General features: G+C 40.9%; 1 protein-coding gene across 1 annotated transcript in view; it reads left to right on the plus strand.

Moving 5' to 3' along the window:
- Positions 1–22842, plus strand: part of STT3B (STT3 oligosaccharyltransferase complex catalytic subunit B) — an 83444-nt gene that overhangs the window by 12416 nt on the left and 48186 nt on the right. The gene's annotated exons all lie outside the window — the stretch shown is intronic.

Consider the following 22842-nt stretch of genomic DNA (forward strand, 5'->3'; position numbering starts at 1 on the left):
TTAATAACCAGCTTGATGCTTTCTTCGATCAACCTGTTAACAACCCATTCCTCTCCAAAAGATTGAGGCATGGAAAAACTCAGAAGTGTTAATTATCTGGTCAATTATAGTGTTGTAAAAAAGGGTGATTTTTGTTCTGAGGAGACTGAAGGCAGGTCTTGGTGATGGTTGGTGTGTTCTGTATTTTCCTCTTCAGCCTTCAGCTTTTTTCTTGGCATTCCAGTTGTATACGTTGAAAACAGTACAGGTGATTCTCTAGTGAAAAAAGTCATGCTTCAGACAGCATGCTTTATTTTCATATCGCTGTCTTGAATGTAAGACTCAAAGACAAGCATAGAGTGCTTGTATCAAGAATCTTTAAAGTCTGGACAATGAATATTATGGCAAAATTATGTGTGACCAAAATGAATGTAACTGTATGTTTCACAACTTTTAAAAAGCACCCTTATACTCCTTGGAAGGATCCTTTGACATATAAAGGAATGATAGAACATCTTAAAGACTAATGACCAGGGTCCTGCACGTTGGGACAACTGGCTGTTCATTTCCAAGTGCCAGAATCCCATGTGGGCGCCAGTTTGTGTCCAGACTGCTCCACTTCCCATCCAGCTCCCAGCTTGTGGCCTGGGAAAGCAGTCGAGGGCAGCTCAAAGCCTTGGGACCCTGCACCCACATGGGAGACCCGGAGGAAGTTCCTGGCTCTTGGCTTTGGATCAGCTCGGCTCCAGCCGTTACTACCACTTGTGGGGTGAACCAGTGGATGGAAGATCTTTCTCTGTCTCTGCTCCCTGTAAATCTGATTTTCCAGTATAAATAAATATTCTAAAAAAGACTTAAGACCCAAGAATGTTTTCCACTACTGATTGCAGCCACTGCTTGACTGTCTCATTCTTTTTATTCTTTCCGGCCTCATATTCTTAATATTTCATTAGTTATCCTGTCCTAAGAAGTAAAACTGAATGACAACAACTTGTCTGTAATATTGGTATGTTAGGGGCTCGGCAGCGTGGCCTGGTGGCTAAGGTCCTTGCCTTGATCCCATATGGCCGCTGGTTCTAATCCCGGCAGCTCCACTTCCTCTCTCTCTCTCCTCTCAGTATATCTGACTTTGTAATAAAAATAAAATAAATCTTTAAAAAAAAATATTGGTATGTTAGCTTGATAAAGTGTTAAGAAGTTTGGGTATGGGCCCTACGCAGTAGTCTAATGGCTAAAGTTCTTGCCTTGCATTTGCCGGGATCCCATATGGTGCTGGTTCATGTTCCAGCTATTCCACTTCCCATCCAACTCCCTGCTTGTCGCCTGGGGAAGCAGTCAAGAACGGCCCAAAGTCTTGTGACCCTGCACCCGCATGGGGGACCCAGAAGAAGCTTCTGGCTCCTGGCTTTTGATCAGCTCAGCTCAGATCTTCCTTCTCTGTCTCTCCTCCTCTCTGTATTTCTAAATCTTTAAAATAAAAAAAAAACTGGGGAACATATATAGTGTTGAATTGCAGCAGGTCAAGCATAGTATAATGCTATTTATAAAACGGAAATATTGAGTTCATCACAAGTTCAATAAATGTATTAGTAACAGTTATAATTTTCAAAATAATCAAGTTTTAGATTGGTGTATGAATGACATACCAATCTCAGAGTTTATGTATTTTTCAGAAACGAATAAGGTTACTTTGCAAACTCTAAGCTTTCCTACAATATATTATCACCTCCTTCAGCATGTTTCAAAAGGGAAGAAAAACTAATACTCTCCTTGTAATCTCTGACTTTCTCTTTTTAGTGTATTTGCTGATATTTTCCATTTGAAAAAGAAGTAAACAGGCTGTAAGCTAGGCGAGTTATGGGATAGGTTTTCCAGAACATGGAATGACTTTCATGCCTGAAAAGAAGATAGAAATTGTTAGAGTGCTTGCCAAAGTGTGTTCTACAGGTGACATCCCAGAGTTTTTATTTCAAGATAAAGTAACCTAGGAGCATTTGAATTTGAAGAGCTGCTTGCCACAGGTGTGGTGGGGATTTGCACTGTACATTAAGATCATGTAGATTGATAAGTTCTTCAATATATTGTTAGGTTGATGTATTATTCACTATTTCGGACTCTCTAGATTTTTAAGAATTTTTAGTCTATTTGTGCTGCTGTAATAGAGTATTTGAGATTGAGTAATTTATTATGAAAAGATTGATTTCTTACTGGTGAGAACGTTTTGTTGCATTATCCCATAGTGGGAGGGGAAAGAACAGGGGCAAAGGAGAGTTTGGAGAGTGCTTGAACTTGGCTTTTTATTGGTGTGTAACAAGCCTACTGTCGTATTTTACCCACCGCTGTGATAACAGTAATCCCATGTGTTCGTCCTCTTTTGAGCACCGTGGGCTTGGAGGTTTAATTAGTGCGTGAGCTGGGGGAGAACACTTGCGGACCGTAGCAGCATTCCTTCGGTCATTTTGGGAAGAGTGATGTAGTTGTTCCGGCTTGTAGGTGAGGGACTCGAGGGTCTGGACCGGTTCTCCACATTCCTAGGGGATGGCTAGAATTGACCGCCTTGCAGGTTTTATCCTTTTTTTAGTTTCAACACTATTAAATAAACACTTTCATTATAATAAGAGAGGTTTGGTTTTTTTGTTTTTGTTTTTTGAGTAGACTGTCCCTCCTGATTGGTGTTTGTGACTCAGTTGACCGTTTTGGCACCAAACTCTTTGATGTTTAGATGCCAGCATTTAAGTATGCTTCCCTTAAGTTTTAAACGCCACAGATGTCTGAGGAAGACCTAAAATACTTTGCTTTTATTGAATGTTTATTGTAGTTTATCCCTTGTTTAATCGTCCCAGGCCCCATGATATTGCCTACAGAATGCTCATTTCATTTTGATGCTACTTAGTTGGCCAAACTACTCTCGGCCTTTCATTACAGTAAATTGTGGGTCATGAAATATGATGATGAATGATGTTTCTCAAAAAATCTGTAAATACAATTGTATCCTAACTTACGTCTGTTTTTTTAAAGATTTTTTTATGTTTATTTGAAAAGGCAGGTTTTTTTTTTTTTTTAAAGATTTGTTTATTTTTATTACACAGTCAGATATATAGAGAGGAGGAGAGACAGAGGAAGATCTTCTGTCTGCTGGTTCACTCCCCAAGTGGCTGCAACAGCCAGAGCTGAGCTGATCCAAAGCCAGGAGCCTCTTCCGGGTCTCCCACGTGGGTGCAGGGTCCCAAGGCTTTGGGCCGTCCTGGACTACTTCCCCAGGCCACAAGCAGGGAGCTGGATGGGAAGCGGCTGGGACACGAACCAATGTCCATATGGGATCCCGGCACATGGAAGGCGAGGATTTAGCCCCTGAGATCCACTTGTGTATTTGAAAGAGACAAATTGTAAAGAGATTGTGCGTTTTCTGGATTACTTCCCAAAAGTTGCAGTGGCAGTAACTGGGCCAGGCCAAAGCCAGGTCTCCAGGGCGGGTGTCAGAGGCCCAGATATATGGACCACCTGCTGCTGCTTCCCTAGGTGTGTTATCTGGGTGCTGGAATTGCTGCGCTCCAACACTAGCCCCTATGTAAGGAGTGACTGAGTGACCCAAGATTGACCTCACCATCCTGGACTCTGCCGCCTTGAAGGCCTGCGTGCCGGGGACTGCCTCAAGCCCCTCTAGGTCTGCGTCCCCTTGAATACCTGCTTACCCAGCACTACCGTAAACTTCCTAGATCTCAACCCCCTTATGGCCCACTTGCCTAGTTAAGCTTAGTGACCTTCAGGTTTAAACTGTACAGCCCCCCATCCCCTGAGGCATTTATTCCTGGGTCCTCTTACAGCTGCAATTGCCAATCCCTGACCCCGCACTGCCTATTCCCACCTGAAGGTTATAGATGCCTCTTCCCACGCTTCTCCCTCTCTCTCCTTGTGCTGTCTCTGCTCTTCCGTCTCCCTTCCTCCTGTTCTTTCTGTCTCTCTCTCTCTCTTGTCCTCTGTTCTGCTCTTTATCTTTCTTCTCATGCTCTTTCTCTGCTCTGCCTCTCTCCCTGCCCCCTGCTTCCTCCCTCGCTGAGATAAAGGCCTCTTGCCGTGTCTGGTGTCTTGGGTTTGTGGAAAAAAACTAACACCCTAATAGCTCCTTAACTGCATTTACAGTAAAACATGTTATATATCTAATAAGTGTTAGTTGGAAATTTTATTTGGATGGTATATTGTATGTAATTATATAATGCCTAATAATTTAGCTAGTATCTAATAGCAGTAAGTAAATGTAAATAGGTTTAAGAGTTTTTTCGGTAGTACTTGAGTGTGTCCCTGACATATTTTGCACGTATACTTGTGCTGCAAACAGAAACCACATATGCTTGCCTCTTTTGCCTAGATTTTTGGGTTGCAGTATTTATTGGACTGAGCTGAGCAGTAAGTGCCACATGATAGTTTCAATTTATTAAACACACTATTTTATACATTTTTTTCACGTCCTTTTTGAAGATTGTATACTAGTTTCCTGCTTTGGCAGTGTTTTATTGCTGGCTTCTCATTGTCCTTTTCTTTTTTCTAATTAGTTTATTACCTGTCCTGTAATTTTTAAGATCTTTAAACTTGTTTGAAAGAGGAAGACCGTGTCTTCTGCGTGTTCTCTGTAGCTGCTCCCGGCCAGAAGCTGGTCCTCCGTGTGGGTCACCACGTGGACAGCAGGGACTGCCCACCTGAGCCATCACCACTGACTCCCCTGGAGAGCATTAGCAGGAAGCTGACATCAGATGGAGCCAGGGCTTGGTGCAAGGATCCCAACTTCAAATTTCTGCTCGTAAAGTTCATTTTGATTATGTGTTTCCATGAATTATTTGAAGTATCCATATAAACCCACGCTTGTGTTTGAAAGAAGTTTTGTTTTGTTCTTTTTGATTTGTATGTCTCACTTTCAGTGGGAAGATAGTGATTGTAAAAAGATGTGCACGGCATTTTTAGCATTTGAACTCTTTTGTCATACCTACTACTTATTCTCTGCTACAGGAGATCTTAAATCCAGTGGTTCCCATCAGTTCTAAGTTGTAGAGATTAGTGAGTGGTAAGACTGAGCTGAAGTTACTTATACATAAATGAATAGTGTCCATTCTGTGTATTTGAATCTTTTCTTTCAGAGCTGACCTAGTAAAAGTTTTTCATTGACTTTCCCTTAGAATCTGTGTTGCTTTTTTTAAATTGATTATCCCTTAGGATTTGTGTTGCTATCGTTACCACTACATGTGTGTGTGTTTAGTTTATTTCAAAGGCAGAATTAGAGATGGGGAGACAGATCTTTCATCTACTGCTTCACTCCCCAGCTGCCCACATTGACCAGGGCTTGGTGGGTCCAAAGCCAGGAGCTTCATCCAAGTCTCCCATGTGGCTGGCAGGGACCCAAGCTATAGGGCCATCATCTGCTGCTTTTCCCGGCCATCTTAGAAGGAAGCTGATTCCGAAATGGAGCAGCTGGTACAGAAACTGGCAGCTGTATGAAATGCTGGCACTGCAGGGGGCAGTTTGACTTGCTGTGTTGTATCATCAGCCCTACCACCAATGATGTTACAAGCTCTGTAATTAGGCTAGGTTGTAACCTCACATGGGCTAACATACTTTGTTACAAAATTGTCTATGTCCTTTAATATGATTATCTGGATACTTTTCCTGTGATCAGCTGATGAGATGGGATTTAATTTTTAGTTTTGATGGAATAATTCCCCCTCCCATGTGCACATAATGCAGTTGGCCAATTTGTCATACTTTTTTTCTTTGTTCTAATCTTGCCACTAGATGGCAGGGTTTGTGGAAGGTAGGTACACCTCCTGTAGCTGGAGACCCTAGCTGGTTTGTACTTTGCATCACTTTAGTTCTCCCAGTCAGCTGTGAACGTTGGTTATATGTGAAGTCTCTCTACTAGGGAGACAGCCCTGTACTAAAGATTTGGTACCTTAGGCAGCCTGACAGGGCAGAGGAGAGAAGGGATGGAAAGACGTTTCTTCCTGAACTGATCATTGTTGTTATAACATGCTTTTAATTTTCATTCTCGCTTTGTTGAATTTTACTCCTTTTCTTAGAATTTCCTTATTTCCTGATTCTGTTGTGCATGTCGTCATCCGTGACAGCTTCTGTTGGCGACACTAGCAAACCTCCAGTCTGCTTGGTGAAGAAGGCACTTGACAAGGTTGTGGGGAAATGGTGTTGAATATAAGCTGTATTTTGGTGCAGCAAACTTTGAAATTCACTCATGAAGTATTCAGAAACTTAATGGAAAATGCATATTATTACAGAAAACTTCATATATTTCAATAATTTTTCATGCCCATATTTATCTTTGAATTCTACCTTTCTACAGACGTTTTTTGAGTACCCTCACATGCGTTAACAAAGCCAGTTTTGATAGCTGTTTGTGTAAGATGTACCTAAACTTCATGTCTGTGTACCAGGTTCCTGTCGGGGAGTTTGATCCTCTTTGAACAGAGTCGTGGCAGTGTGGGTGGTGGGTCATGTGAGTAGCTGTCCTGATGAGGTGGCATAAGGTGACGCGTGTCTTACTAGCTGACTTCATCCCGAGCCGGCAGACTTCATCAGGCACGTGTCCGTGTTAGGGCAGCCCGTGTTGCAGGGATCCAAAGACGCTCAGTGAGAGTCGGGCTCTCAGTCATGTCACTTCAAAGAAATGTGTTCTGCCAGACTTAAGGGCCGTTTGGATATTTATACATGCCATTTGTGGACCACAAAAAATGATCAAGTTAAAAATTAGCCTGCTATAGAGATACTGAATTCTGTGCTCTGCCTGCCATCTCCTTAGCAGAGCCAGTCCAAAGGGTTCCATGGGCCTTGAGTGTCCACCCTGACAGGAGGCCCACCTGTGAGGACGCCTTGACTGCAGCCATGGGAGACTCTGCAGAGAATCTAAGCTGTCCAGATCCGTGACATGAAGCTGTGATGAAGAATGTTCTATTAAGTCAGTAAATTTGTGATAACTTATTATGTAGCAATGGGAAAATTGTAGTGAAATATCCTTTGGAAACCTTTGTTATGAACCCTGAATGTAATTGCCTAATTGTGAAAAAAATGTTCATCAGAGACTTCTTGTGTGCCGGGCATTCTGGATATGATGATGTGAACCCAAGCAGAGCAAGGGACTTAGAATTGAAATAACTGACATACTGTGAAGGCATAGAATAAAGTAAGAGCAGTATATTAGTGAAATTTAGTTTCAGGTAGCTTTTTTGGTCTTACTCCATTTTTTTTTTAAAGATTTATTTATTTTATTACAAAGTCAGATATACAGAGAGGAGGAGAGACAGACAGGAAGATCTTCCGTCCGATGATTCACTCCCCAAGTAACCGCAACAGCCGGTGCTGCGCCAATCCGAAGCCAGGAGCCAGGAGCTTCTTCCAGGTCTCCCACGTGGGTGCAGGGTCCCAAGGCTTTGGGCCAGTCTTGACTGCTTTCCCAGGCTACAAGCAGGAAGCTGGATGGGAAGTGGAGCTGCTGGGATTAGAACCAGTGCCCATATGGGATCCCGGCACGTTTAAGGCGAGGGATTTAGCCACTAGGCCACAGCACCGGGCCCCTTACTCAATTTTTAAGCTGTATTTTTATACTACCTTTTCACTTTTTTTTTTTTTAAAGATTTATTCATTTTATTACAGCCAGATATACACAGAGGAGGAGAGACAGAGAGGAAGATCCTCCGTCCGATGACTCACTCCCCAAGTGAGCCGCAACAGGCCAGTGCGCGCCCATCCGAAGCTGGGAACCTGAAACCTCTTCCAGGTCTCCCACGCGGGTGCAGGGTCCCAGTGCATCGGGCCGTCCTCAACTGCTTTCCCCGGCCACAGGCAGGGAGCCGGATGGGAAGTGGAGCCGCCAGGACCAGAACCGGCGTCCATATGGGATCCCGGGGCTTTCAAGGCAAGGACTTTAGCCGTTAGGCCACACCACCGGGCCCCACTTTTTTTTTTAATTGTACTCCTGATACCACAAAACTTGATCTAGCTTTATTTGCCAATAGCATTAGTCTGTAGCCACTGTTTCACTTCTCAGACACTTCGTCCATGTTTCAGTTAGGTGTCAGTTATGGAAGTCCGAAAGCCAGTAAATCCTTTCGATCAGAAGCTTTCATGAGGATGAGCTGGTCCTCTTGACGTGTTTGCGGCTCCCAGTGCAGTGTATTAGCCCGTGGAAATAAACCAGCATGGCATGGAGCAACCGGAACGCTTAAATATTGTGGGTGGGAATTTGAATGAATTGCTTCAGAGAAATTTAATAGTTCTTAAATATGTGTTTATCCTGTGATCTACGACTGGAATTGCCAAGCATTTATCCAAAGAAGTAAGAATGGATAGCCCTTTAAATACAGCAACTGATAACAACTCATGGACTCTTCAACAGGAAAATAGATAGTACTCACAAAATGCAATGCTATTTAGCAGTAAAAAAAGAATAGTCTGCTACTTTCTGAGTGAATGGCAAAAACAGTAAGTGAAAGAAGTCAGACTCAATGTGCAGGAAAGTAGAATTTGATTCCATTTATATGAAACCTGAGAAAAGGAATTTGTAGTGAAAAATAGAAAGAACAAATTATTGGAAAGTGTAAGTGGGGAATTTCTAGGATGATTGTTTTGGGTTATACTTAGTGATGTTTATATGCATAGTTGTTGAAATATAAATATGTGAGATTATTCTAATGTATGCTTGGGCCTTGGATTTTTAAAATAGGTAATCAGTAGTAAGATATCCTTTAACTACCCCATGTTCCCTTCTCTGTATTTGCCTGTTAACTGTTTTCTCTTGAGAAATTGTCCGCTTCAGGGCCTGGGACAGTAGCCTAGTGGCTTAAGTCCTCGCCTTGCATCTGCCAGGATCCCATATGGATGCTGGTTCATTTCCCGACTGCTGCTCTTCCCCTCCAGTAGTTCTCTGCTTGTGGCCTGAGAAGGCAGTCGAGGACAGCCCAAGGCCTTGGGACCCTGCACCTGCCATGAGGTCCCGGGAAAGCTCCAGGATCCTGGCTTTGGATTGGCTAAGCCCTGGCTATTGTGACCACTTCCTCTCTGTCTCTCCTCCTCTCTTGTATGTCTGCCTTTCCAATAAAATAAGTAAATAAATCTTTTTTTTAAAAAAAAAAAATCAGCTTTGAGGTCTGGGACTGGGCTTACTTAAGTTAAAACTTTGTACCTGTATGTGGAATGTCCAGGCTTTTCGACTCTGAGTGGAATGTTACTTGAAACCTTGAATTTATTTGTAAGTTAGTACCTGTGCTTTATGGTAGCATTTTCAAGAAAAATATTTGCATTGTTACAGAATCTTGTATGCCTTATGTAGTGTTTTAGCTTTTTCTGTTCTAGAATTTACAAAAGACATCTGTTTAAGTGTTGGCAGGGTGATCTTTCTCCAACTGGGGTTTTTGCCAACCACAGTTTGAGATAGCACGATGCTATATTTGTAAACCAAAATTTTAAATTCTGATTTTTAAAATGGTTTTTTATCCCCCCTAAGCAAATGAAAACTACATTTAAATCCAGGTTTCTTCTAAATCTTTTTCTGACACCCCTCAGTTTTTGGAGAAAGGATAAAGAAATTGTTTTGATCTTTCTGATAGAAAAACCTTTAAATTCCAGGAGTAATTTGAAAGATAATCACATAATTCATAGCATTTTTACCTAGTGAGTACCATCCCTTGTTTGCTAATTTTTTCCTTTTCTGAAGAAATTAATAAAAAGAAACTTAAATTAGTTAATGGCAGGGCCCAAAACTCCAAGTCTGGGTTTCCCAAACCTGCCTTTGCAGTTTCTTCTCTTCCACAGGATGTAATTTCTCTGCAGCTCTCAGGGACACTAACTCAGGAGTGTTTTTGCTATTGGTGAGTTTAATTTGTTCCACCAGTAGGTTTTTTTCTTTCTTTTTTAATTTGAAAGATAAATTTTATAGACAGAGAAGGAGAAGCAAAGATCTTCTATCTTCTGATTCACTTCCCAGATGGCCACAGATGCTCAGAGCTGAGCTAGCAGGAGTTCCCTGGGTCTCCCACGTGGGTGCCGGGGTCCAGGGATCTGAGCCTTCACCTGCTGCTTCCCCAGGCCAAGCAGGGAGCTGTTCCACTTGAACCGGTGATGCCCGTATGGCATGCTGATGATTGCAGCTGGAGGTTTAGCTTGCTGTTCCACTGTGCTAGCCCCATATACTTACTTTTTTTTTTTTTAAGGAAAGATTTATTTATCTGAAAGGCAGGAGGGAATGGAGAGAGAGATTTTATTTGGTTTTAATTTCGTGGTCTGTTGTGGGCTAATGAGCTAATTATCACTCGTTAAGCGGAGCACTCAGGAATTGGGCCTGCGGCTATAGCACCTGATCTAATCAGACTCATTGGCACCTTAGTGGCGCCCTAATGGCTGGGGGGAAAGAGTATGTATAGGGGTAATAAAGAGGCTTGAGAGACTTCTTCTCCCACCATCACTGGTCTCCCTGTGTCGGTGCCTGACCCCCGGACCTTCGCCGTGCCCACGTTGCTGGCTTTGCTGGCCGCGACAGAGGTCCACTTCCCATATGGCTGCAATGACCAGGGATAGACCAGTCTGAAGCGAGTCTGAAATTTCCATTTGGACCAGCCCCTTGGCATTTGGGCCATCCTCTGCCGTCTTCTCAGGCACATTAGCAGTTAACTGGATAAGAAGTGGAGCAGCTGAGACCCAAAGTGGCACCCATATGGGATGCTACTGTCACAGGTGGCAGCTTAACCCACTACACCAAGATGCTGGTCCCTGAAATTGTGCATTTCTTGTAAGAGAATCTGTATTTCCGTCAGGTTATGGGAATGTCACACCCCCAAAATTCAAAGATCTTTGCTGTGCTACTGTTTCATATGAGATTTTTATGTCTTTAGCTGCTGTTCTTGTCAGCTCTTCAGAAACATAACCAACCCTTAGGGCAGTAAGAAATTATTCCTTGTTGAGTATTTGTTTACCTAAGTACTGCCGTTATAAGGTATTTGATATGTTTGTTGAGTCCCTTTGTCATTGTTTCCATTCTTGTTCTGATCTTTTTGATTGAAGACTGGATCATAATTACTAGATTTCATTGACTGGCCTTGTTTCTGCTTTTTCAAACCATCCCAGACGTGGGAACAAGAATGGTGCAGCAGCCACAGTGCCTTCAACATACCTGCTCTCAACTGTAACACCAATTTTGGAGAATGTGCCTACTTGGAAACTGTTTAGTAATCCCCAAATCTGCAGCTGCTTGCATGCGTGTGCTGCTAACTGCTGACTTAGTCTGGTCCGGTCACTCAGATTTCTAGTTCTGATACACTTGAAGTGCTTCTGTTACTGTTAAAACTCATGGAGAGACAAACTAACATGATTCTTCTTTTAGTTATTGGGATAAGCTTCTTATTTTAAGCAGATCTGTATTGATTACTGCATTTTGATAGGTGTGTTTTAGTTTAAAAATGTTACTAGATACTAATACACTTTCAGTCTAAACTTGATTAAGGCAATGACGTTTGTTATTTCTGTTGAAAGTGCTGTTACTTTTGCTGCTGCTTTTTTGACTCCTAATTAGCAGAAATTCAATTTTAACATTTCAATTCAGGCCCATGTAATTCATATTTTGTGAGTTTTGTTGAGTATTGACCTATACTTGTCCTATAATCTGTATTACCTATGTCTTTTAATTATTTCTTTAAGCACTGAATTCAATTCTCATACAATTAGAGATTTTAGTTTGTTTTTTAATGGGCCTTGAATATGTAAACTATAGCAGAGTAAGTTTTTCAGTGCTGTTGGCACCACTGACGTTAGTTTACCAAGTAGTTCCCGGATGATGGATGTGCTCAGCACAGGAGCAGGTATCTGGGATCTGTGCAGGGTCTGTGCTGTAATAGGGCAGATTTGCCAAGAATGAGATTATTTCAGTTTATGATAGAGGCTAAAAAAATAAGGTAATACTGCTAGCTGTTGTCTGCTGGCTGTTTGTAGAGAGTAGGGGTTGTCACCTCCTCTGTTGGGGTGAGTGTGGTGCTCTTTGAGGCGATTCTTGAGCTGAAACAAGAATGACAAGGAATTAGCCCTGTGAAGATCTGGGTTAAGAACAATGGCTCCAGCAGAAAGAAGCGTGTGCTGAGGGTAAAATAAGGCTGTATGGCCAGGATGTAGTTAGGAAAGGGGTGTGGATGGTAACAACAAATTACTGGGTCAAGAGCTGAGAGTGATAGTTGTGGAAATTTTGCATTTTTATTTGGACTTTTTTTTTTTTTTAAAGAGGACAAACCGAACAGAAATGTATTTGGCTGTAGCATGTTTTTCATTTCTGTGTATAACACTGAATGGTTTTGTGGATGAAATGGAGGATTGTTTAAAGACTGCAAGAGGTCAGAACATGAAGAGGGACCCAAATGACATGTAGTTAAGCCAGTTATGCTGTTTATATTACACTCTACTTGAATAGTGATATTTCTATAAAAATCATTTAGTTGACTGACTGTTAAAACGTTGAACATTTGACACAACTTATAACCTCATAGTATCTTTTAACTTTACTCAGGATGTAATTGTAGAAAATGTTTTAGGCAAGGTCAAATGGGAAAAATCTAGAGGAGCTTTAGTGAAGATCTGCTACAGTACCAGGCACTGCACTGGGTGGTGGCGGTGGGGGATTGGGCAGTTCATGTTTGCTTGGAGACGAAATCACAGGGAACAAACGTTCCTGGCCCTGTCGTTGGTTGATTGAATGACCTTGAGCAAATTCCTAACCCTCTCTACCTCTGTGTTGTCTGTAAATGAGGAGTAACAACTCTGCTCATTTCAAGTTGTCTGAAAGAATCGGTGAGCTAATAGAAACAGGGCTGGCTTCAGTTCAGAATGCATGATAAGCACTCATTAAATGCTTACTGTTTTGGATATTATTATTAAGTTGGGGGCGTTCTGTTCTCAAGACCTTCCAGTTTAGGGAAGGAAATACTTGGAGGGTTAACACTGCTTATTCTATTGATTTGAAAGGGAGAGAATACAAAGTGCAAGGTCCTGTTACGCCTGTGGAGGAGGGAGTGTGGGCTTCCGTTTTAAAGAATGGGTACTGATTAGAAGGATTTGCTATTTACTCAACAAGAATGGCTTTTATGCAAAGGTATAAAAATGTGGAGAAGTGTTAGTAGCAGCTATTTAGGGAGGAACCAGAAATTTTAGGAATATAAGATGAGAAGGAAGTAAGCAGGATAGATAGGGGAATTTTAAGAACATTAAGACTGTTCTGTAGCACTTAGGAAACAGTTGAAGGAGGCTAGTACAGTTAATCATTGATTTTGAAAAGTTCTTTTGTAGGGGGCGTGTTAGAAATAGAAATGAAATACTTCAGCTGGGAAGCCTGAGAGAGGCCCTCTACCCTTTGCCTTCCTTTCTTCCGTCTAAGACGTAAGGCATTTGGAAGGCAGAGTCAGAGAAAGAGGAAGAGTGAATGAATGAGAATCTTTAGTCTGCTTGTTCACTGCCCAGATGGCTGCTGCAGTGGCCAGGGCTGGGCTAGGCCTGGGCAGGACTGAGCTAGGCCCCAGGAGCTGGAGTGGAGATGGAACAGCTGGGATTCAGGCCAGCACCCGTAGATGTCAGCTCCACAGGCGGCCGTTTTATCCACAGCACTAGTCCCCAAGCACTAGGTTTTCCTTTTTCTTTCTTTCTTTCTTTCTTCTCTACACTCTTCTCCTTTCTCTCCCTTTGCTTTTATTTGGAAGGCAGCTACAGAGAGAGAAGGAAAGGTACAGAGAAATCTTCCCTCCGCTGGTTTACTCCCTAAGTGGCCACAGCAGCTGGAGCTGAGCTAACCTAAAACCAGGAGCTAGTTTGATTCCAGGTCTCCCACCACATGAGTGCATTGGCCCAGGCACTTGAGCCATACTTTATTGCTTTCCCAGACCATCAGCAGGGAGCTGGATTTGAAGTGGAGCAGCTGGGACTCAAATCAGTGTCCCTGAGGATGCCAGCGCCTCAAGCAGAGGCTTAACTTGCTATGGTAAGGTGCCTCCGCAAGCAAATTTTCTAAAATACCGGTTAGCATTAAATTCAGGGTTCTTTTGGAATAAAATCCTAATGAAAGTTCATCTTTTCCATAAAGCCAGTATATTTTAAATAAGGGTACGTTTTCACTACTTTTTATTGTATAATTTTTTTCAACTATATGAGAAAGGAAAAATCTTACTCTTAAACTAAAATTGAAGACTTAACAGGGCAAACCTAGGAATTTGTAGTGGGAAAGGTGAGTTTCCATTGTTTCACTTGCTGTGAAACTACCTTTATAGTCGGAGACACTACCTGTAGAGTCTAATTAAAGCTTAAGGGAGCAGCACATTTTTGGCTTTTATTTTTTTCCAGAAAAGAAGAATGACTTAAGACAAACTAAATCTCATGTGGGCTTGATTTCCTCCATTTTTAAATTGTGGGTATGTCAGTAACTATCAGTAACAAATAAACTGTTTAGAAGATTAACAAAACTGATAAAAGTAAAATGTGATTTTGAAATTCAGTAAAGGATTTGTTGAGTCATAAGTAAAATTCCTCTAAAATTGGAAAGTATTTGATAAGGGGAAGAGGAAGATTCAGAGAGAGCTCATTGCTAAACTTTAAATCCCATGGATAATTTGCTCGCATCAATGTACTAGTAAATGGTTATGGTGATAATTAGTCATGGAAATTATATTATCTCTTGAAAGATTTGCAATAATGACCAATAGCTCGGGTCCAGGACAATGGGCTAGTGGCTAAATCCCTAAATCCTTGCCTTGCAAGCACCAGGATCCCATGTGGGCACCGATTCAGGTCCCAGCTGTTCCAGTCCCCATCCAGCTCCCTGCTTATGGCCTGGGAAAGCAGCAAAGGATAGCCCAAAGCCCTGGGACCCTGTACCTGCATGGGAGACCCAGAAGAGGCTCCTGGGTTCAGCTCAGCTGAACTCAGGTCATTAAGATGCCTTGGGGAGTGAGGCAGTAGATGGAAGATCTCTTTATCTCTTCTCTCTGTAAATCTGCCTTTCCAATAAAAATGAATTTTTAAAAACTATGTAACGACCAATAGCTCAGACTTCTTAATACGCCTTTATACCTTTGTTCCTCCGTTACATTCTTCCTGAAAAATTTCCCCCATGAGACCTTGTACTTCATTTTTGCCAGATAACTTTGATTTATATAAATGTGTTACAAAAATAAACTGACATTTTTACATCAAATAGAAATTCCCAATTTTTCCGGTTTTTATGCCCCATGGCTCCGGTTCTAAGAGCAGAAAGGGAATTTGCTACTGATCTCTTACTCATTAGACATTGTCCCGAAAGTTCTTTAGCATTGTGTAGCATGTTTGTCTGATGGGAAGAGGTTTTGGGATGAAACAAATCATTCTTGGGTGGAGAAGTAAGCTTTAGTAGAGTAAAAATAAAAATCTAAATTTTACTGAAAAGACTTAGCTGGAGACTGATTGCAGTTGCACTCCAGCTCGCTGCTGATGGCTTGGGAAAACAGGACATGTCCCAAGTGCTTGGGCTTTTGTGTCCACACAGCAGAACTGGAAGTCCTTGGCTCCTGGCTTCAGCCTAGCCCAGCCTGACTGGTGGCCATTTGGACAGTGAGCCAAAGACTGGAAAATTTCTGTCTCTGGCTCTTCATCTCTGTACTCTGCCTTTCAAATAAATAAGTCTTCACACATTTTAATTTGAAAGGCAAAGTGAAAGTTATGTTAATCTTCTGGGTCATTCCCCAGCTATCTGCAATAGTTGTAGCTGGGCCAAATTGAACCAGGAGCCTGAAATTCCATTCAGGACTCAGTGTGTGTGGCTTGGACCCCAGAAGAGGAGGGCAGGGGTTTGAACCAGCATTTTGATATTGTCTTTCAAGTGACCCAAGTGGCAGTTTAACATGCTGTGCCACCAAAAAAAAAAGTTCATTTCATTTTTTCCATGAACATTTTGAAATGTCCTTAGGAAGTACAGGAAGGGTCTCAAACACAGGGAAATTTGAGATAGGTAAAGGTACCATTCATTTTGGTTCCTTCAACGCTTGAAGGATTCGGTTTAAAATTTAAAGAAGTTTCTTATGATCCTTGTAAGCAGTACTTAGCGGAGGTTTCTGATGTGGTTGTAATAAGATAATGTGTATGCACCAAGAAGCTGCAATCTGAGATGATAGTCAGGCATGTGCTGGGCTCCTATCCATTTGTTTCCAGAAGAACTAAAAGCGGGTATGCGCTTCAAGGTTCAGAGTTGAATCTTAACACATTTTAAGAGCAGTATGCCAGTGTTTCTTATTTATATTTAAATGTTTGCCAGTGTCTATTGCAAACACTTGTTTTAGCCTTTGAATTCTTTCATCACATTAGCATTTACACAAGAGCTCAGTATATGAATGGTGAATGTAGGTTAAATGAATGGTGCCCTGCTATCATCAAAAGTGTGTATCCATGCGGTACCTACCTTTATGGAAAAGTAGTAAATCTCTGAAGTCCTTGGGGCCTAATGGGAGCAGTTTGAATTAGCACTTTGAAGATCCACAGTGCCAAGAAGATACTGCAAAGTTTACTTGTCTTGATTTCTCTATTGTTGGAACTCACCTTGTTACTATGCTTGAAAGTTGTGTACTGGAGTCAGAGTTGCCTGTTTCAGACTTCATCCGGACTACACTTAATGGTTGTGTGACATTGGACAGTCACATGACATGCTGTGTCCTGGTGGAATCACTTTGTAGATGATGGTGATTTTGGTGACTGAATGTAAAATATCCATATTGCAGTGCTCAAAAAATACGTCTCGTTCCTATTTCCCCTCCCTGACAACTTTTGTTTCCTTAGTAGTGCTCCTAGCTCCAGGCCTTTGCACTTGAACATGCTCTGCTTGCAGCAGCTCTTCTCTAGCTCTGAACAGCTGCTTTTCAAGTCCTCGACAGATGTTTCAGGATGAGATTTCACTTCCACTTTGCTTCAGTCTGTACCCATTGTTCCTTCTGCTCATCTTAGTTCTGTTTCACCAAATCTTTTCATGTCTTTCCCAAAATCTCTTAAACTCTTGTTTTATTCTGTAATGATCTGGATTGTGTTTATTGTATTTAAGTTTCAGGAAAATATTTTCTTTTTCAATGCTCTATTCCTAATGCCTTACAGAATCTTGGAACATATTCGTTGCTTAAAGAGTTTTTAAGTCAGTGATTCGAGAATAATTACCACCTTATAAAAATGAAAACCAGTGCCAGAGTTGGAATAATCCTGAATAAGCACATACTGCTGTGACATCAGTCAGCCTTTCATGGGGCGTGTTCAATAGGTGTGCTGTCGGATTAATGTGTGTTCACTTTCTGTAGGGGTAGCTGAGAGCCAGCCCTCATTTTAAAATGCATTCAGTCTTACTGTTGATAGAAACATGTCGTTAACCTGAATCCTCGACTCGGGAATCTGGTGATGTGAGGCCTGAAGGATGCTTTGTTGACACAGGTAGCAGTGCCCCACCTGTCTGCCTCCTTTTACCTTTCTGCTCTTTCTCACCATCCTCTCTGTAAATTTATCACCATCATTAATCAAAGTTTCTTTCTTTGCCTCTTTTTTTTATGCTTCTAGTTTTTTCCTTTTTTTTTTTTTTTTATAATTAGGAGGGCAGATTTACAGAGAGATAAGGCGATAGAGAAAAAGATCTTATTTGTGCTGGTTCACTCCCCAGGTGACCGCAACAGCCAGAACTGAGCTGGTCTGAAGCCAGGAGCACGAGCTTCCCCAAGTCTCCCATGTGGGTACAGAGTGGCAGAACTTTGGGCTGTCAGCTGCTTTCCCAGGTCACAGACAAGGAGCTGGATGGGAAGTGGAGCAGCTGGGACACAAACCAGTGCCTGTATGGGATCCTTGTGCATTAGCCACTAGGCTGGACCTTTATTTCCTGGCTTTGGCCCAGTACAAAAGGGCTGAACTAGATAAGGTTGCCTTGTGAGCGCTGGAATTGAGAATTTAGCAGTTAAGGGTTGTGGGTCTCTGGTTTCTCAGTCTCTTGTCTCTTTCCCTTATTTGTGACTTCACTTTGGAAAGCTTTATATTTTGGCTGTTCTTGGATTACGTCCTAGTCTGAATCTATTCTATAAAGCCTGGTTTCTAAACTATCAAATTTTCTACTGTGTGCATCTTAAGGTTTGCTAATCTACAATGCGCTTGTAGTAAATGGGCTGGCCTTGTTGTGCGGTGAGTGACAGGGCTGGCAGTCCCCTCGGATCACTCACTGGTTCCAGTCCCAGCAGCTCCTGCTAATGTACCTGGGAAAACAGGTGACCCATGTGGTTGGGCCTGGTCTCCCTCAGTGATGGTGGCCTTCTGGGGAGTGACCTAGTGGATAACAGATGTCCTCCCCGTCCTCTCTGCTGCCACTGCTTCTCTCAGCCCCTGCCTCTCTGTAGTCCTGCCTTTCAAACAAATCAATCTTCAGGGGAAGGTGTAGTACAGAAGTGAAAAGGGCGAGAACTCTCAAGACTAAATTGTTTCTTTTAAAAGAACTATTAAAACAATTTGAGATAGTCATTTTAATGTAGTGTTATGAAAAAGGAAGACTTCACTTAAAAAAATTGCAAAGAAAAATCATGGTTAATTTGATTATATATGTTTGGTTAGGACGTTGTAAAGTGTGCCATGGATTAAGGAGAAAGTAGGACTGAATTGGCATCAGAAAACTTGTGTTTCACTTTCTCTACTCTCTCTAGCATAGGTTTGAGCTAAAAGTATGTTTACCCTTTGTTTATTTAATTAAGTGAAACTTAAGCTGCTTTTTCAAGCTCAAATTATACACATATGCCTTATATTTTGTAGGAATATTTAGAGCATAAGTATTTTATGAACTAGATATTGTGAAACTGTTTTAAAAGCTAATCCTTGCAAAATTGTGCTTCAACACTATAAACTGCTAAATACTAAAATGAAAATAGACATGAAACAGCTGAATAGTACCCTATACCCTTTTTAAGGTGTATAGCAGCCAGTTCTGTGTATAAACTAAAATGTCAATGAAGTAGTCATAGGATGTGGTTAAGAACTTTCATTTTTTTTTTAACATACTGGTTACTCAATGCCATGTAAATTAATTCCATAATATTGTTAATTGTCGTTGATGTTAGGTTGTGGCTTTAAATTGATCGGGATGATATTCTGCCAGCTCTGCCTTCAGACCAGAGATGGTCTCCCCAAGAAACTGTTGAATTTATCTGGACAATAAGATGCTGGACTCTATGCTTAGTATACTCTTGCAGTGAAAGAATCTTGACTGAATTTGAAATGTAATACTGCAACAAGGTGGAGGATTCCACCATGGGGAGAGGGGTTGGGGGGGTTGGGGGGATTCCCAGAGCCTATGAAACTCTGTCACATAATGCAATGTAATTAATAAAATATATATATATATATATAAAAAGAGGAAGAACGCCAAACCAGGCAATCTACACAGATACATAAATGTTTTCCACTCTTAACTGTAAACAGCTTTCAAGAGAGGATGAATAAATCCTTCAGGGATCATTTTATTCTAAAAATAAAAAAATGCTAATCCTCGGGTTTGTGGGTAGCTCCAGTGTGGTCAGAGTGTTAGTACTAGCAGGGTGCTGTTTTCCCACCTAGTCTTTATTTCCTATTAATATTTTCTTGCTACAGTGTTACATTTTAATAAGGACTGAAAATGTTAATAATACAAACCCCTTGCTACCTCAAAGATTGCTTTTGATGATATAGAAGCCTAAGGTTAATTTTAGGGGTGAAACTTTCTTTCAAAAAACGAAGGAAGGAAAGAAGGAAGAAAAAAAAAAGAAACCTTTTATTGTTAAAGGCACATTGTGCTATCTTGCATAGTTATGAGATTTCTTTTGTTTTGGCTTTGAGTGCATGTTATGTATTGTAAAATAGAAAATGAAGTAAACTAAACAAGGCTAGATACAAAGCTGTTTGCATCCTGTGGTCGTTTTCATGAATAAAGAGAGAGGTTCCCCTGAATTTCCCTTCTCTTGCTGCCGTTGCTTACTAAAGAGGAGGAGAAGCTGGGACCACCTGCATCAGATGGCTGAGTATTAACAAAAGCCCCAAGGGGAATTTAGGGGCACCTCCTGGTGACTTTCCTGCAGCCATAGTTCCCAAACAGGTTTGTACCTAGCCTTGTTTTCTTTAGGAAACAGTAAACTAAATGTGGACTAAGCCTTCAAACAGCTCATTGAGCCCTATATTTAACCTGTAATACTTTTAAAATACAGCATGCTACTACATGTTCTCAGAACTTGTAACTGTTTCTCAATACCTAGAATTACAAACTTCTGTTTCCTTTTTCCACCATAGATAGATAATCTAGTCATCCTGAATCAAGTACCTCCACTTTTCTTGGCTCTTGGAGGATTTGTTGGGATGAAGAAATAAACTAAGGGATTCAGAGGATTATTTTTTAAGTATGACTTTTGACAAGTCCGTTAAAAATTTTTTTTAGATTTATTTATATGAAGAGAACATTTAACTTTTATCTCAATACAGATTTAGGAGCTTACTAATAACTTCCCGCCAACCCTCCTCCTCTAGTTTTTTTCCTAGTTTGCATTGTAGCATACTTTGATTTCATTTTCAGTCATAGATTTAATACTCCTCTAGATAAAGATAGCAACATCTGGCAAGAAGAAAATATTAGTAACAGCAAAAAATAGAAACATAAAAAGCCCTAATCCTCAGGTGTGTGAACAAAGGCTATACACAGTAATTACATCCCAGAATGTCACTCTTACCTCTATAGATCACATTTTTATATTCTGTATTATCACAGGTTAAGGAAAACATATTAGTAAAGGATAAAAATTTTTGTTTTCTTTTATCTGATAGTTTCCTTATATCTGTAAATAGTTTTATATACCTCTTTTCAGAAGTGTCGGTGTGAATCTTATTTTTTGTCGTTTGTAATCTTTCCTCCAGGCAGAATTGAAACACAGCTCTAGAGATCCACATTGAGAGAATTTTTAGTTACCAATTTTTTGTCATTTTGTGTCTATGTAAATCCTTTTATGGTAGTTCACATATTGAAAAACTTTGATACGATGAAAAAAAGATAGATGAAAGTATTTCAACAGTTAATGAGTGGAAAATGGACTCAAAAGATGTTATTTTGGTGCAAGTTTTGTTTCTTGTTCCCTGCATGTCATAACATAGCTTTAAAATGTGTACGTATGGCCCGGCATGGTAGCCTAGCAGCTGAAGTCCTCACCTTGCACATGCCAGCATCCCATATGGGCACCAGTTCATATCCCTGCAGCCTACTTCCCATCCGGCTCCCTGCTTGTGGCCTGGGAAAGCAGTCCAGGGCAGCCCAAAGCCTTGGGACCCTGTACCCATGTGGGAGACCTGAAAAAGGCTTCGGGCTCCTGGCTTCGGATCAGCTCAATTCCAGCCATTGAAGCCACTTGGAAATGAATCAGTGGACAGAAGATCTTCCTCTCTGTCTCTCCTCCTCTGTATATCTGACTTTCCTATGAAAATAAATAAATCTTTTTTTTTAAAGTTCAGTATGTAAAATGCATTTGTTGGAAAAACTGTGGATTTCAACAATTTCTGTCCCAAAATAAATTTTTTTCGCAAAATAAATTTCTAATTAGATTTTTCTACCAATGGTTTGAAATACCCTCATGCAAATGTACAGAAATTATTGTGGAAAATTTTAAACATTCAGAAAAGGAAGGCTGATATTGTCATCCTCCATGTGTGTCTTTCAGCCCTAATTATGAATTTATTGTTCATTTGTAATGCCTCCTTTCCCTGCTGTTTTAGTGGCTTTTTAAAAATATGCAGATAAGGCATACCAAAATTAAAGATTATTTTTGTATTCATAATTGCTTGAGCTTAATCAAATGAATAAAAGGCGAAATTTTAAGTGTTAATAGATACTAGTGTGCTAAAAAGGAGTAATTAACGAAATATTAAGTAGACTTCAGAAGTGAAGTGCTAGGAGCTGTGATATATCTCCAGATGCAAATAATTAAAAATATTCAAGTAAACTGAAGTAGAGGTTCCAACATAGTGTTTTCAAAGCACAAATCAAAGCTGGGATATTGGAGAAAGCCTCGTTAGGAGTGATTAGGAACTTCAGGTCTGAGGTGATTGCTTGAGGGGATAGCATCAGTAAATATGTTGTTAATTACTTAATGGAAGAGTATTTAGATGATCAAATGCTTATTTGTATTTCGTTTAGGTTTCTTAAAAATTTTGATCTTATGAAAAGCAGCAAGACTGCGAGATAAGACAGAAATCTCCCATTTCCTGGCTCTTTCCCCAAATGTTGGTCAGTGCTAGGGCCGTGTCAAATTGGAGCCAGGAGTTGCAGAGAGTCACCTCCCTCTCCTGCCACCTCCCTCTCCTGCCACAGTGCACGTCAGCAGACAGCCAGAGTGGGAGGAGGGTCTGGGATTTGAACCTTGGCACTCAGACGTGAGTGCGGGCTTTCCAAGCAGAGCTGTAACCACTGCTGCAAACACCTGCTCGAGTGCTTCCTTTGTTAACATGAGATGAAGGTTTCTGAATTTCTCTGTGTATGTTCAGTTTCTATAAGAATTTCTTCTGACTGATTCTTTATTCTTGTCCCTTATGCTATTTATCCTTTTAAGTTGATAATTATCATTTTTGTCATTCATTATCTTAAATAGATCTGATGTTATAAGTCTGTCTCATTAGGTGCTGTACTATTAGCCCCTGTATGCTTCAGAGACATAGCTGTTTTCTCATCACTGCTACCTTGTGGCGTAAATACTGTGCTTATCACTGCGTGCAGATGAAGGAGAGCAAAGCACAGAGAACCTAAGTAACTCGCCAAAGCCGTAGTAGCTGCTAAGAGTAGAAACAAGATTGGAATGATTT

This window comes from Ochotona princeps, chromosome 30 (genome assembly GCF_030435755.1).
Source record: "Ochotona princeps isolate mOchPri1 chromosome 30, mOchPri1.hap1, whole genome shotgun sequence".
In the NCBI taxonomy this organism is placed as follows: Eukaryota; Metazoa; Chordata; class Mammalia; order Lagomorpha; family Ochotonidae; genus Ochotona; species Ochotona princeps.